The sequence below is a fragment of the Alosa alosa genome, chromosome 16 (assembly GCF_017589495.1).
Source record: "Alosa alosa isolate M-15738 ecotype Scorff River chromosome 16, AALO_Geno_1.1, whole genome shotgun sequence".
NCBI classification, from domain to species: Eukaryota; Metazoa; Chordata; class Actinopteri; order Clupeiformes; family Clupeidae; genus Alosa; species Alosa alosa.
Genome location: NC_063204.1, coordinates 7,973,372 through 7,985,871, shown reverse-complemented (window position 1 = coordinate 7,985,871; position 12,500 = coordinate 7,973,372). Strand labels below are relative to the sequence as shown.

Sequence of the window (12,500 nt, the reverse complement as noted above, 5' to 3'; positions counted from 1 at the left end):
TGTGTGTGTGGAGAGCAAAGCAATGGCCTGTGTGTGTGTGTGTGTGTGTGTGTGTGTGGAGAGCAAAGCAATGGCCTGTGTGTGTGTGTGTGTGGAGAGCAAAGCAATGGCCTGTGTGTGTGTGTGTGTGTGGAGAGCAAAGCAATGGCCTGTGTGTGTGTGTATGTGTGTGTGTGTGTGGAGAGCAAAGCAATGGCCTGTGTGTGTGTGTGTGTGTGTGTGTGTGTGTGTGTGTGGAGAGCAAAGCAATGGCCTGTGTGTGTGTGTGTGTGTGTGTGTGTGTGTGTGCGTGCGAGAGTGAGAGCAAGATAGAGAGGGAGAGAGAGAGAAAGCTCTGGAGCTCCGGTGGCATTTGCTGCCATGTTGATTCCTGCACCAGATCAATAGTGCAGCCAGCCAGCCTCCACTGCCAATTAAGGAAATTCATAAAGCTGAGCAGGCCTCTCTCTCTCTGTGTGTGTGTGTGTGTGTGTGTGTGTGTGTGTGTGTGTGTGTGTGTGTGTGTGTGTGTGTGTGTGTGTGTGTGTGTGTGTGTGTGTATTATTCTGCAGCGTATGCACGTCCTACCTCACATGCACAAGTACGTAGGGGTAATGTTTTAAACCAACTGGAAGAAGCTCAAACTGACACACACACACACACACACACACACACACACACACACAGACGCACGCAGACACATTCCTCTGCGGTACTTTATTAGGAGGCATGACAGGACCTCACACACTCACCTTCCCCGTCAGCTAGGCGGCCGTGACCCATAATCCCACTCTCTTCCTGCTGACGCTGGCACCACACACACACACACACACACACACACACACAGTCGCACGTGCATGCCCAAAGTGACTCTGTGCATAAAATAGCCATAATGCAGATCATCTAAGAGCTGGCAGTACAGCTGAAATACAAGGCGTGGAACAGAGAGGGTGTGGGATGGGAAGATAGAGAGAGCACAGAGAGGCAGGGAGGGAGGGAGAGAGAGGGAGGAATGGAGGGAAGAGGGAGGGAGGGAGGGAGGGAGGGAGGGAGTAATGGAGGGGAGAGGGAGGAATGGAGGGAGAGGCAGGGAGAGAGGGAGGGAGAGAGCTTGTAAGAGATGCAAGGATGAGATACAGTAGAGAGAAAAGAAGGAGATAGGGCAGAGGGTGGAGGGGGTGTGTGTGTATTGGCAGTGTGTGTGTAGCTGGGGACTTGGGCCTAAAAGACAGGTGAGGTTATTGATGGGACAAACGCCAGCACCCCTGACTGCTGACGCTGCTCGGATGAGACATTTTTTCTCTCTCTCCGTTTATCTCTCTCTCCCTCGCTCTCTATACCTCCTTTTCCTCTCCAGCACTTTCCCTTTCTCCCTCTCTCCTCTCCTCCTCCTCCTCCTCCTCGTCCCCTTTGACACCCCTTCAGCTCTGTGTGTTTGGCAGGGTTTGGCTCAGGCCCATTCTGTATGGCTGTGGTCAGGTGCAACCACATGCAAGCATAAAGCAGGCAATCTCTATGCAAATCCATCACGGCAACCTCCTAAAACACACACACACACACACACACACACACACACACACACACACACACACACACACACAGCAAACTCCTCAAAGTTGAAACTGGCAGAGCAAGCAATCACACACGCATCCATAAAGACAGACATACACAGACACACATACACACAGTCACATAGTCACATGCACATGCACAGACAGAAACTTATATACACAAACACACAAAGCACACACACTCATAGGCAGAAAAAAGCACTCATTTTCATTCACATAGTCACCCACCCACTCATTTACACAGATGTATAAACACAAACGCTCATCTTTACAGGCACTCACACAGACACACAAACAGTCACTCAGTCACACACATATACACACATGCATACTATCTCTCTTCCTCTTTCTCTCTCACACACACACACACCTACACACACAGACACACACACACACACACACACACATGCATACTATCTTCCTTTCTCTCTCTCACACACACACCTACTTACAGACACACGCACAGGTACACACACACGGACACATGCTTATCAGTGGACTTTTACAGCCACCCGTATCCTGTCTGACAGAACAAGAGCACCTCCCACCCAAAAGTAGGGCTGTCTGGCCCTCAGTACAGCGAGCAGACAGCAAGAACACACTCCTCTAGCATGATGTGTGTGTGTGTGTGTGTGTGTGTGTGTGTGTGTGTGTGTGTGTGTGTGTGTGTGTGTGTGTCTGTGGGAGGGAGGGAGGGAGGCGGAATTCCCCGGAGTGGTCGCCGCTAGCGACGCCGAGCCGATTTCAGCCCCCGAGGTGGATTACGGTTGGCCTGGATACGGCGAGAGTTCCAGAATAACGAGCAGCACTGGAGCAGTAACAAGACGACACAGCCCTCTTTCCTTTCTTCTCAAAGTGCACCTCCTTTCTTTTCCTCCATCTCTTCTCTCCTCCGTCTCTTCTCTCCTCCGTCTCTTCTCTCCTCCGTCTCTTCTCTCCTCCGTCTCTTCTCTCCTCCATCTCTTCTCTCCTCCATCTCTCTCCTGCAGTAGTTTGGCGTCGGCTATTTAAAGGCCTTTGTGGTGGTCGTCACTCCTCGTCACTCCTGTGTGTGTGTGTGTGTGTGTGTGCAACATCATGTTAAGTGTCAAAACTCAGCTTAGAATAGCTGTCCGGTCTTGGTCCATCTCTCACTCTCTCCCCTGTTCTCCAAAGATGAACGCAAAAGCATACAGCGGTGTGTTTCTCATATGAAAACAATGTTAGAAGCATATTCCCTGTATAGCAGCAAACATACACACACACACACACACAGTCGCACACGCACACACACGCACGCACGCACGCACACACACACACACAGGCACACAGACACACTAACACACACACACAGGTGCTAGGCTCTCCTGGACAGAGAGCGAAGGTGATAACTACTAACAAAGATGAGTTGGTGAGAGCCGCACTTGCCACACACACTGGGAATTGGAATGTGGGAGTGTGAGAGAGCAAGGGAGAATGTGTGTATGTATAGGTGTGTGTGTGTGTGTGTGTGTGTGTGTGTGTGTGTGTGTGTGTGTGTGTGTGTGTGTGTGTGTGTGTGTGTGAAAGCAAAGGGGGGGGCTTGAGGGAGAGTGTGATCTGTGAGACTGGCGCCGATCGCAAGAAGAAAAAAAAGCGTTAGTGACTCAGTTATGCTCTCTCTCTCTCTCTCTCTCGCACTTTCTTTCTCTCTACCTTTTTCTCTTTCTCTTTCTCACACCTCATGTGTGTGTATTTGTGTTTTCTCTTCTTGCTCCAGGAGGACCGGAGAGCAGGCGGGACCTGACGGACTAAGGACCAGCCGACAGCAAGCGGTCATGAGGCTACAGATGCTCCCCTGAGTGAACAGACACGCGCCACAGCGGACAACCAGAGAGACAGAGAGAGCGAGGGATAGAGAGAGAGAGATAGACAGAGAGAAGGAAAGAAGGAGTGTGAGAGGAAGAGCTGAAGAGAGGAGTGTGTTTTCTCCCCCATCTCTCTCTCTCTCTTGTCTCTATAGTCGAACAAATCCAGTGGAGTTTCGGACCCTGACCAATCGCTCGCTCGGTGGGTCGGTCGTGGTCGGTCAGACGCCAGCCACCCACCCCCCCTCTCCCCTGGCAGCCATGCGGAGCGGGCTGCTGCCGCTGCTGCTGCCGCCGCTGCTGTTGGTCCAGCAGTGCGGCCTGGCGCTGGCCACGCTCAGGACTATCGGGGCGCTGCGGCGGGGGCCAGGGGCCCTGGGCACGTCGGAGGAGGCGGGCGGGGGGCCCGGCGGCGTGGAGCTCCTGCTGCGACGCTCCAAACGCGGCTGGGCCTGGAACCAGTTCTACCTGATGGAGGAGTTCATGGGCGACAGTCTGCAGTATGTGGGCAAGGTAAGGCTGGGCAAACATGCCCCTGTGTGTGTATGTGTCTCTCTCTCTGTCTCTCTTGTGTCTGTGTGTGTGTGTGTGTGTGTGTCTCTCTGTCTTCCTTTGTGTCTGTGTGTGTGTGTGTGTAGAGAGAGGAAGTGTCCTCCATATATGTTTGTCTACAAATGACAAATGTCAGTTTGTACATCTGCCTGTCTGTCCACTTACCATGTTAACCATGTTGACCATGAGCGCGTTTGTGCTTTTGTGCACCTGGCTGCCTGTTGACCCTGAGTGTAAAAAAAGTGTGTGTCTGAATATGCGTGTGTGTGTGTGTGTGTATGAATGTGTTTGCATCATGCATCTGTTTCTCGTGCAGCATCTCCCAGTGTGTGAACATGTCGGTCTAGCGGCGTTCCTGTGTGTCCCTGTTGAGCTGACTCCCCACACACCTGTCTGTTAGCGCACCTGTCTGCCTGCCCACACACCTGTCTGTTAGCGTACCTGTCTGCCTTCCCACACACCTGTCTGTTAGCGCACCTGTCTCACAGCCCTCTGTTTCTCCACCTGATCAAAGCCCCTGTCTCTCTCACAGCTGTCTGCAAACACATCCATCTGTTGATGTACCTGTCTGTTCTTCTACCTGTCCACCAGTGCCAAGCGCGCAACCCAGGCTGTCTGAGCTTGGACTCACCTGTCTGTCCACAGCCTGTCTACCTGTCTCGCTCTCTCTTATCAACACTCCCGATGGTGCTGTCTGTCCCTTGCTGACTTGTCTGTTTGTGTGTTTGTGTGTGTGTGTGTGTGTGTGTTGGCTCACATGTAAACACAGGAGGGTAGAGATTGGTTCCCCCATTTAATCAGTTAAAGCATGGCTTAGTCTATTCATCTCCAGCTTTTAATAAGAAATTGATCTGCTGAAGGGCGGCTTGTACAGTCTACCCCATCCTCTCTCTCTCTCTCTCTCTCTCTCTCTCTCACTCTCACTTTCACTCTCACTCTCTGTCATTTTCATTACTCTCTCGAATCCCGTTTATTTCAGTCAATTCCAAAAGCTTTATTTTAATTGGGCATATCATTTAATGACTGAAGAAGTTGTTATTATTATGTTATGTTAGTATGACAACAATGATAAGGATGATTAGTACAAATTTACTAAAACTAAAAGTAAAAACACTTAAAATCCACTCTATACTTCTCTCTCTCCCTCCCTCCATCCTCTCTCCCTCCCTTCTCCTCTCTCCCTCCCTTCTCTCTCTCTCCCTCTTCGTTTCGTGACTTCTTGGCTTTCTGTAAAACCACTCAGATGAGATCAGTGCCAGATTGCATTTGCCTTTGATCCCTAATGCTGATACTCACAGCCGTAGGAAAAAAAAAACGAAACGAAAAAAAACGAGGAAAAAAGAGTGCTGTTTATGTCAGGGGAGATCAGACTGCAGCGGCCACTCAACGGGGCCAGACAGGCCAAAGACTTGACCCGGGGCCAGCGGCCCCTCGAGCCTGCGCTACCTGACCTCAGCTGACCTCTGCGCGTCTTGGAGGGCATTGCGCCAGATGCGGCCAGCCTGCTTGCTCGCCTGAGAGGTTCTCCAGCAGCGTTCTGTGAGATTGGCGTGACTCAGAAGCATAACGGGACGAGGAGTGTTTAGCGTGATGGAAATCCTGCTAAATCCTGATGGAAAATAGCCACTCCATCTCTCTTTTCCTCCATCTCTCTTTTCCTCCCTCTCTCTCTCTCTCTCTCTCTCTCTCTCTCCCTCTTTTTCTCTCTGTTATCCCTCTCCATCCATCGTTCTCTCTGCTGCTCGCTGTTTGTCCGACTGAAGGGATACAGCTGCCTGAGATGTCTCTTTGCCCATGGGGGGCAGTCTGGCAGGCTGGCACGCGTCCATGCCACTCACAGGAGTGCATCAGGGGCAGAGGGAGGGGGGGGCAGTGGGCCTAAAGCAGGGTCCAGGGTCCCAACACACACCCACCTACTGTACACACACACACCATACAAACACACATGCCTCCTGCAGACATGCATCCACCCACAGAGACGCACAGACACACAATAGACATGCTGTGGCTGCTCTGATGCTCTGATGCTGTAGTAAATGAGATTCTGAGAACCCGTTCTCCAAGGTCAGGATGAAAGAAGAGACAGGATCCCTCACTCTCTCTTTCTCTTTTGCTCTCTCGCTCTCTCTTTCTCTCTATCTTCCTTTCTTGTTGTCTCTTTTCCTTTTTCTCCTGTTTTCTTTTTTTGCAGAGGGGAAAAAGACAGTGAAAGAGGTAGAGGGAGAGAGAGAGAGAGAGAGAGGGAGAGAGAGAGAGAGAGAGAGAGAGAGAGAGAGAGAGAGAGAGAGAGAGAGAGAGGAGATGCTTTACATTCTGCTGGCGCAGGGCACGGAGAGGCTCGTGAGCCTAAATGAGGTTTCACAAACACAGCTCCCCGTCACTACCCCTCCCCTCACACACACACACACACACACACACACACACACACACAATACCCCACCCCATTGCCACAGAGGACTGACTTTCAACGTCCTCATAAAACGGATTACAACAGCGGGCAAACGGGCGGAGAATACAATGAGGGACGGAGAGAGAGAGAGAGAAAGAGAGAGAAAGAGGGAGAGCAAGAGAAAGAGGGGACAAAGGAGATACAGAAATCAGGAACAAATGTGTGCATGTCGGAAAGGTAAAAAAAAAATGGAAAAGAAAAAGGGCCATAAAAAAGGGACACAGGAAGAATGTCATCTTCAGCGAGCGCAGCACAGCCCAATCTGTTTTGTGTTGTGCACAGGAGGAGGTGCGGAGGAGGACCAAGGGAGGAGTAGTCAGACAAAACAGAAGAAACCTGAAAAAATCCAATATTAATTTGAAGATTCTTTTTTCCCTGTGTTCATGTTTCCTTTCCTCCTGTAGGAAGTTTTGATTTGTTGCTGTGTTATTGCCACTGTGTGTGCAACTCCTAAATTGCCTCTGGAAGCGGTGTTTGGGTAACAATCACGCCTCTAGATCCCATATTGAATTTAAATGAATTAGTTGAGGAGGAGGAGGAGGAGGAGGAGGAGGAGGGGGGTGAAAAGGGAGCGGTGTGGGGACAAGGGAGAGAGAGAGAGAGAGAGAGAGAGAGAGAGAGAGAGAGAGAGAGAGTGCAGAGGAAAGACAAAGGAGGAGAAAATGAAAGGAGAGAGGAGAGCAGGGAGGGAGGGAGGGAGGGAGGGAGGTGGAGAAGGCTGGAGAGGCATGAGTGAAGTGGAGGGGTGGGACTGCCAGTACCAGAGGAGAGGGACTTGGAGAGGACAGAGAGATGAATGAGAGATATAGATAGAGAGAGAGAAGAGAGAGGAGAGGAAAAGGAGGCACAAGATAGGTGAGGGTAAAGGAGGGAAGAGAGGAGAGATGGAGAAGAAAGAGAGGAGAGATGGAGAAGAAAGAGAGGAGAGAGAAGAAAGAAGATTTCTCACTTTTTCTCTCTCACACACACTCACAGACGCATACACTGCCAAGAGTACCTCTAGCCCTTGTCCCTCGAAACCGAGTGGCAAGACATAGGGGTGAAGAATATTCCCCTTGGAAATGAGATAGGCCTACCACTAGCCAACCATAAGGGAGAGCGGGATGATTGAAACACTTGAATTAACGTAATTTACAGAGATCGTACCACACTGAATGCTAATATTTTGTCACTAGCAAACTGTCTTCTGTCAAATAGACTATCATTGCATTTTCAGATAGGAATAAAACCGTTCAGGAATTACTTCAACAACAGCAGAACGTGCCTATGTTCGTTCGTAGCCTACCTCCTGGTCCGGGTGAATAAAACACGGAAAGGGGGACAAAATAAACATGCAGTTTGCTATGTAAACATCTCACAACTCCTTCGATATTTTACAATAATATCCAAATGGTCATTAGGAGTCGGCAGCAGTAGGCCTATCCAGCAGTCATATCAGACGGGAAAAAAGTTCAGTGAATTTAGCTGCTGTTGGACTTTACATTTCTGACATGGTATGCTGCCAATTCGCGGGGTAGGCTATATCAGACATGGAAATATGTAAAATGCGAGACATTCATGCAAATAATGATGTGCTGTTAACATTCACAAAACAGCGATTTTTGAAAACATCCTCATGAAGATCAGGACCTTCAATATATGGCCACAAGATTGAATGCAACATAAAACAATTACCATTTTAAGTTTATAATCCTTATTAATGCCAACATTTCATGTCAATGAATCTCTCGGTGTGCTTGTTTTTCCGGTGTGAGCGGTGTATGCTGGGTATTTCTCTTACCCCTCGGTTTCAAGTAAGCTCCCGATCTTACTTGGTTTTAAGGGGTATCTACCCCTTGCCCTTATCCCTACCCCTCGATCGAAATGAGAATAGCTCTTCGTCTCACGTGCACGCACAAAACTAAGGGGAAGGGGTAAAATATAGAATTGAGATTGGCCCTTAGTCACTCTACTGTTCGTACTGTATATGAGTCTATCTCTCCCTCTCTCTTAACATCTCTCTCTCTCTCTCTCTCCCCCCCATGCTTTGCTGCTATCTCTCCCATCTCTATTTTACTGTCGGGTCCACACAGTCACCATTACAGACGTGGAGATGACAACGGCTGATTCCACTGTTTGTTAATTGCTTGATGTACGATAGCTGATTGCGGTGCCTGACTGTAATCAGATTTGTGTACAAAATGGTAAAGGAAGTAAGGCTGCTGAAAAGGAGTGCATGTGTGCTTCTGGGTGTGTGTGTGTGTGTGTGTGTGTCTGAGAGAGATAGAGGGAGAGCGCTAGGAGGAGCTATCATTTCTCCCACTGAGAAACACAACTCCATGCATTAGTGGCAACAGCGGAGGCCAAGCGCTGGGAGGAAGATAAGGAGGCTGTGAACGGGCAGGAGCAGTGTTGAACAAAAGCCCCTGTGTGTGTGTGTGTGTGTGTGTGTGTGTGTGTGTGTGTGTGTGTGTGTGTGTGTGTGTGTGTGTGTGTGTGTGTGTGAAGGAGCCGAGGCAATAATAACAGTAATTGCATGTCCAGCGGCGACAGTCGCGCAGAGTGGCGTCTGATTGCCTGGGCCAAGGGCCTACAAGCGGGCAGGGCGGGTTAAGATCGCCTTACCAATGGAAGATGACATCACCACACATCTTTGAATATTGGGTGTTCATTTATGGAGGTCTCTGAGTGTTTGTGAGTTTGAGATAATGAGTTTGTATCCATGTGTGTGTGGGTTCATTAGTGAGCATCATAGTGCACTCATGGGGGCTAAATGGCATAAACTCTCTCACACACACACATGCAAACAAAACAAAGATGAAATATTGTTACTCACATAGGTCTCCAATGCCTCTTTTTACCTTGTTTTTCAGACTCTCTCACACACACACACACACATACACAGATCCCCTCCCCTATTACTTGTGTTTGCCTGCTATGTGTTGGGGTGTGTGTTTGCCTGCTATGTGTTGGGGTGTGTGTTTGTGTGTGCTATGTGTTGGGGTGTGTGTTTGCCAACATGGGAGGCGTGTTGCTGCTGTGCTTGGTTTATGTCATCATGGCTCCAACGGGCCAGAACTGGACATTCCCATCACATCTCATCAAGATTTTACAGTCCGCCATGAGACCCCGAGGAGAGGAAGGTGGGAGAGAGGGAGAGAGTGAAAGAGAAAGAGAGGGAGAGAGAGAGAGAAAATGAGAGACAAAGAGATATATAGAGAGAAGGGGGGGACTATTATTGGATTTTTCAAGGGAATCTAGGAAAGGAAGAGAGAAAATAAGCATGTGTGTTTGTGTGTGTAAGAGAGAGAGAGTGTGTGAGAGAGAGAGAGAGAGAGAGAGAGAGAGAGAGAGAGAGAGAGAGAGAGAGAGAGAGAGAGAGAGAGAGAGAGAGTGTATGTGCTGGCAGGGGATTTGGCCTCTAGCGCCGTTCTAGCTCTTACCTGCTGTTCACGTATGACAACATGGCAAAGTAGCTTCTGCCCAACACCATGGTGAGCAGGCCTGTCTCCTGCAGTAACCACAGGGAACACACAGCCTACAGTTACTCTATACGTGTGTGTGTAAAAACATGTTTTTGTTCTTGTGTGCATGTGTGGGCATCTGTTATCTTTTGACCACTGATACTGCCCATTATTCTTTATATATATATATATATATATATATATATATATATATATATATATATATATATATATATATATATATATATATATATATAAGCTATGCATATTTTAGAGTGTGATAGAGGTTTAATATTCTGAAAGAGGAACAATAAATGTATACATTAAAGTAATTCATATAAAATCCTGTATTAAATTATTAAATTAAATAAATCAATGTATAAATTATTTTAAGCTCCCCGTTATTTACAGTTACTCTTTACAAAGTACTTTCTAATTCAAAATTATCACGCTTTTCATCACCACATTTTATATTTATGACTTTCTGTTTTGCCCCAAGCTCAGTCAACCAAGTTTTATTCAAATGAGCAAAATAAATGTGCCGCTACTTAATTAAAAGATAAGATGTTTAAATTTATCTAGAGACGAAAGACAAAAACTCAAGACAGCCCCCACCATGATGGATCCCCCTCCCCTCCCCCCAAAGAGTCAATGGCTTTTGACCTTCAGGTCGCTTCCAGCAATTAGCCGGCACTAATCAAGCGTGATTAAAAAGCCAGGGAAAGGCAAGAATCGGATCCAAATCCTGTTTTAATGGGCAGACTGACATTGCTATCTGCGCGGAGAAGGGAAATGACAGTTGAACGAGGGCTAAACGCTGTTTATCTGCTCATCCCAGCAAACAAAAAAAAAAAACAGTGGTCCTCTTAAGCCTCCCTAATCAGTCCATCTCGTTCCTGCATGCCCCACCCCCTTCCCCCCTCGGTAATGCAATAGAATCTGATAGCTGCCGGCGCTTAGCACTTAATGTCCAGCTGACGGGCCAAGTCTAGACGTCTGGATGGCCGCTAAGTTTATTCACCGCAACCACACAGTCCAAATCGTTATGATCGTCAGCGGACAAGCTGGACATGCACATCAGCCTTGTAGCTCCTTTTTAAACAGGGATTTGAACCTCAGCCATCTGGTTTTGATTAGCTGCTCGCGGTATCCTGTGTCCACTGACATTACGTCCTCCTCATGCCAAGGCGAAACCAAAACCTGCACTCCAAAATGATTGCCCATTTTGGTCTAAATATTTTAAAAATCGACATTATCTGGCACGTTTCGTTTCAGTGTCCCGATTATTCTGGGAGTCCTAAATGCTCTGTCTCCATCCCTGTACATACATCAGGAGGAGCTATAATTTTTCCCGAAAGTGGAGCCATTCTCCCACTGAGAAACACAACTCCATGCATTAGTGGCAACAGCGGAGGCCAAGCGCTGGTATACATCAATGCTGCTTATACATCAACGCTGCATAGGCCAGTGTCTCAATGTCTTAGTTTGCTGGCTGAGAGAGACTGTTGTTGAGTTGACCTCCCCTGCCCCCCCCCCGCACCCACCCCGCGGATGACAGCAAAGACGAGGGGGGGGTGGAAAGAAGTTTTTTCCTTCCTCCTTTAGTGACGGCTTAATTGTATTTCCGATAGGTATTGATCGTCAGGGTGGTTGTGGATGCCTGCGGGAGCAGGATTGATTTCACCGTTTTTTTACCCCTGCGGTGATCGGAGCTGGCCCAACGTCCATAAATCCAGACGCTCGCAGGTGTGGAATTCTGCTTGGCTGACGAGGTCACATGCGTGCTCACACACTCACACTCAGACACACACTCAGCCACAGTTCGCTCGATAGGGAAGGAGAAAAATATACTCAAGGCACACACAGAAATATCCCTACACACACACACAGAGTTTAGGCTGAGGATCAATAGCGCGCGTGTACGCACACACACACACACACACACACACACACACATGCATAAAGGGACAGTGATTAGTGGATGTTCACATTGAAATAGCACATTAATACATTGTTGTATTAATAAAGATGACCCAAAATGAGCACAGGATACTGTCGAAGCTTTATTGTGCACACAAGCACATCAAAACAGCTGTGGTGAGTTCACTAGTAGCTCCTTTCATGCCCTCTCTCCATACAGATATTAAACTGGCAAAATGCAAAAATGTATCCAAAGTAAAGAATACAGTTAAAGCATAACACACAAGCACAGCAAAGCAACAGAGGTAAGCTTGTCAGTAGCTCCTTGCAACTCCTGAAAGAGTTCATACAAGCCAACTACTCTCATTGTTACTTGTGCTAATTCAGCTATATACATGATAGATAGATAGATAGATATACTTTATTGATCCCTAGGGGAAATTCAAGGTCACATGTAGCTGAGCTACTGTACTGTATACCACTATAGCTAGTTCTGGCATGTGGCTAGACGGTTAAAAGTAAATTAACAAAAATAACTCAAAAATAATGTACATACACACAGACAACAGAAGGTGAAACAATCTTATGGATGACAATATTTAATATGATTATTTAACAGATTGCTCATGATGCTGCAATATTATTATAAGCTAAGTATATAGTTTAACCTGTAACACATGTACAAATACACTAACCCAAAATCACTAACCTGTAATAATTAAACTGCAGAAATTTGTCTGGAATGTTTGCTTTGCTGGAC

The 12,500-nt window shown here is 47.7% G+C and overlaps 1 protein-coding gene and 1 pseudogene across 2 annotated transcripts in view; one reads left to right on the top strand and one right to left on the bottom strand.

Annotated features, from left to right (window-relative positions):
* Window positions 1–12,500, bottom strand: part of drosha (drosha ribonuclease III) — a 221,208-nt gene that overhangs the window by 93,022 nt on the left and 115,686 nt on the right. The window lies entirely within an intron of this gene.
* Window positions 1–12,500, top strand: part of LOC125309747 — a 67,432-nt pseudogene that overhangs the window by 29,892 nt on the left and 25,040 nt on the right.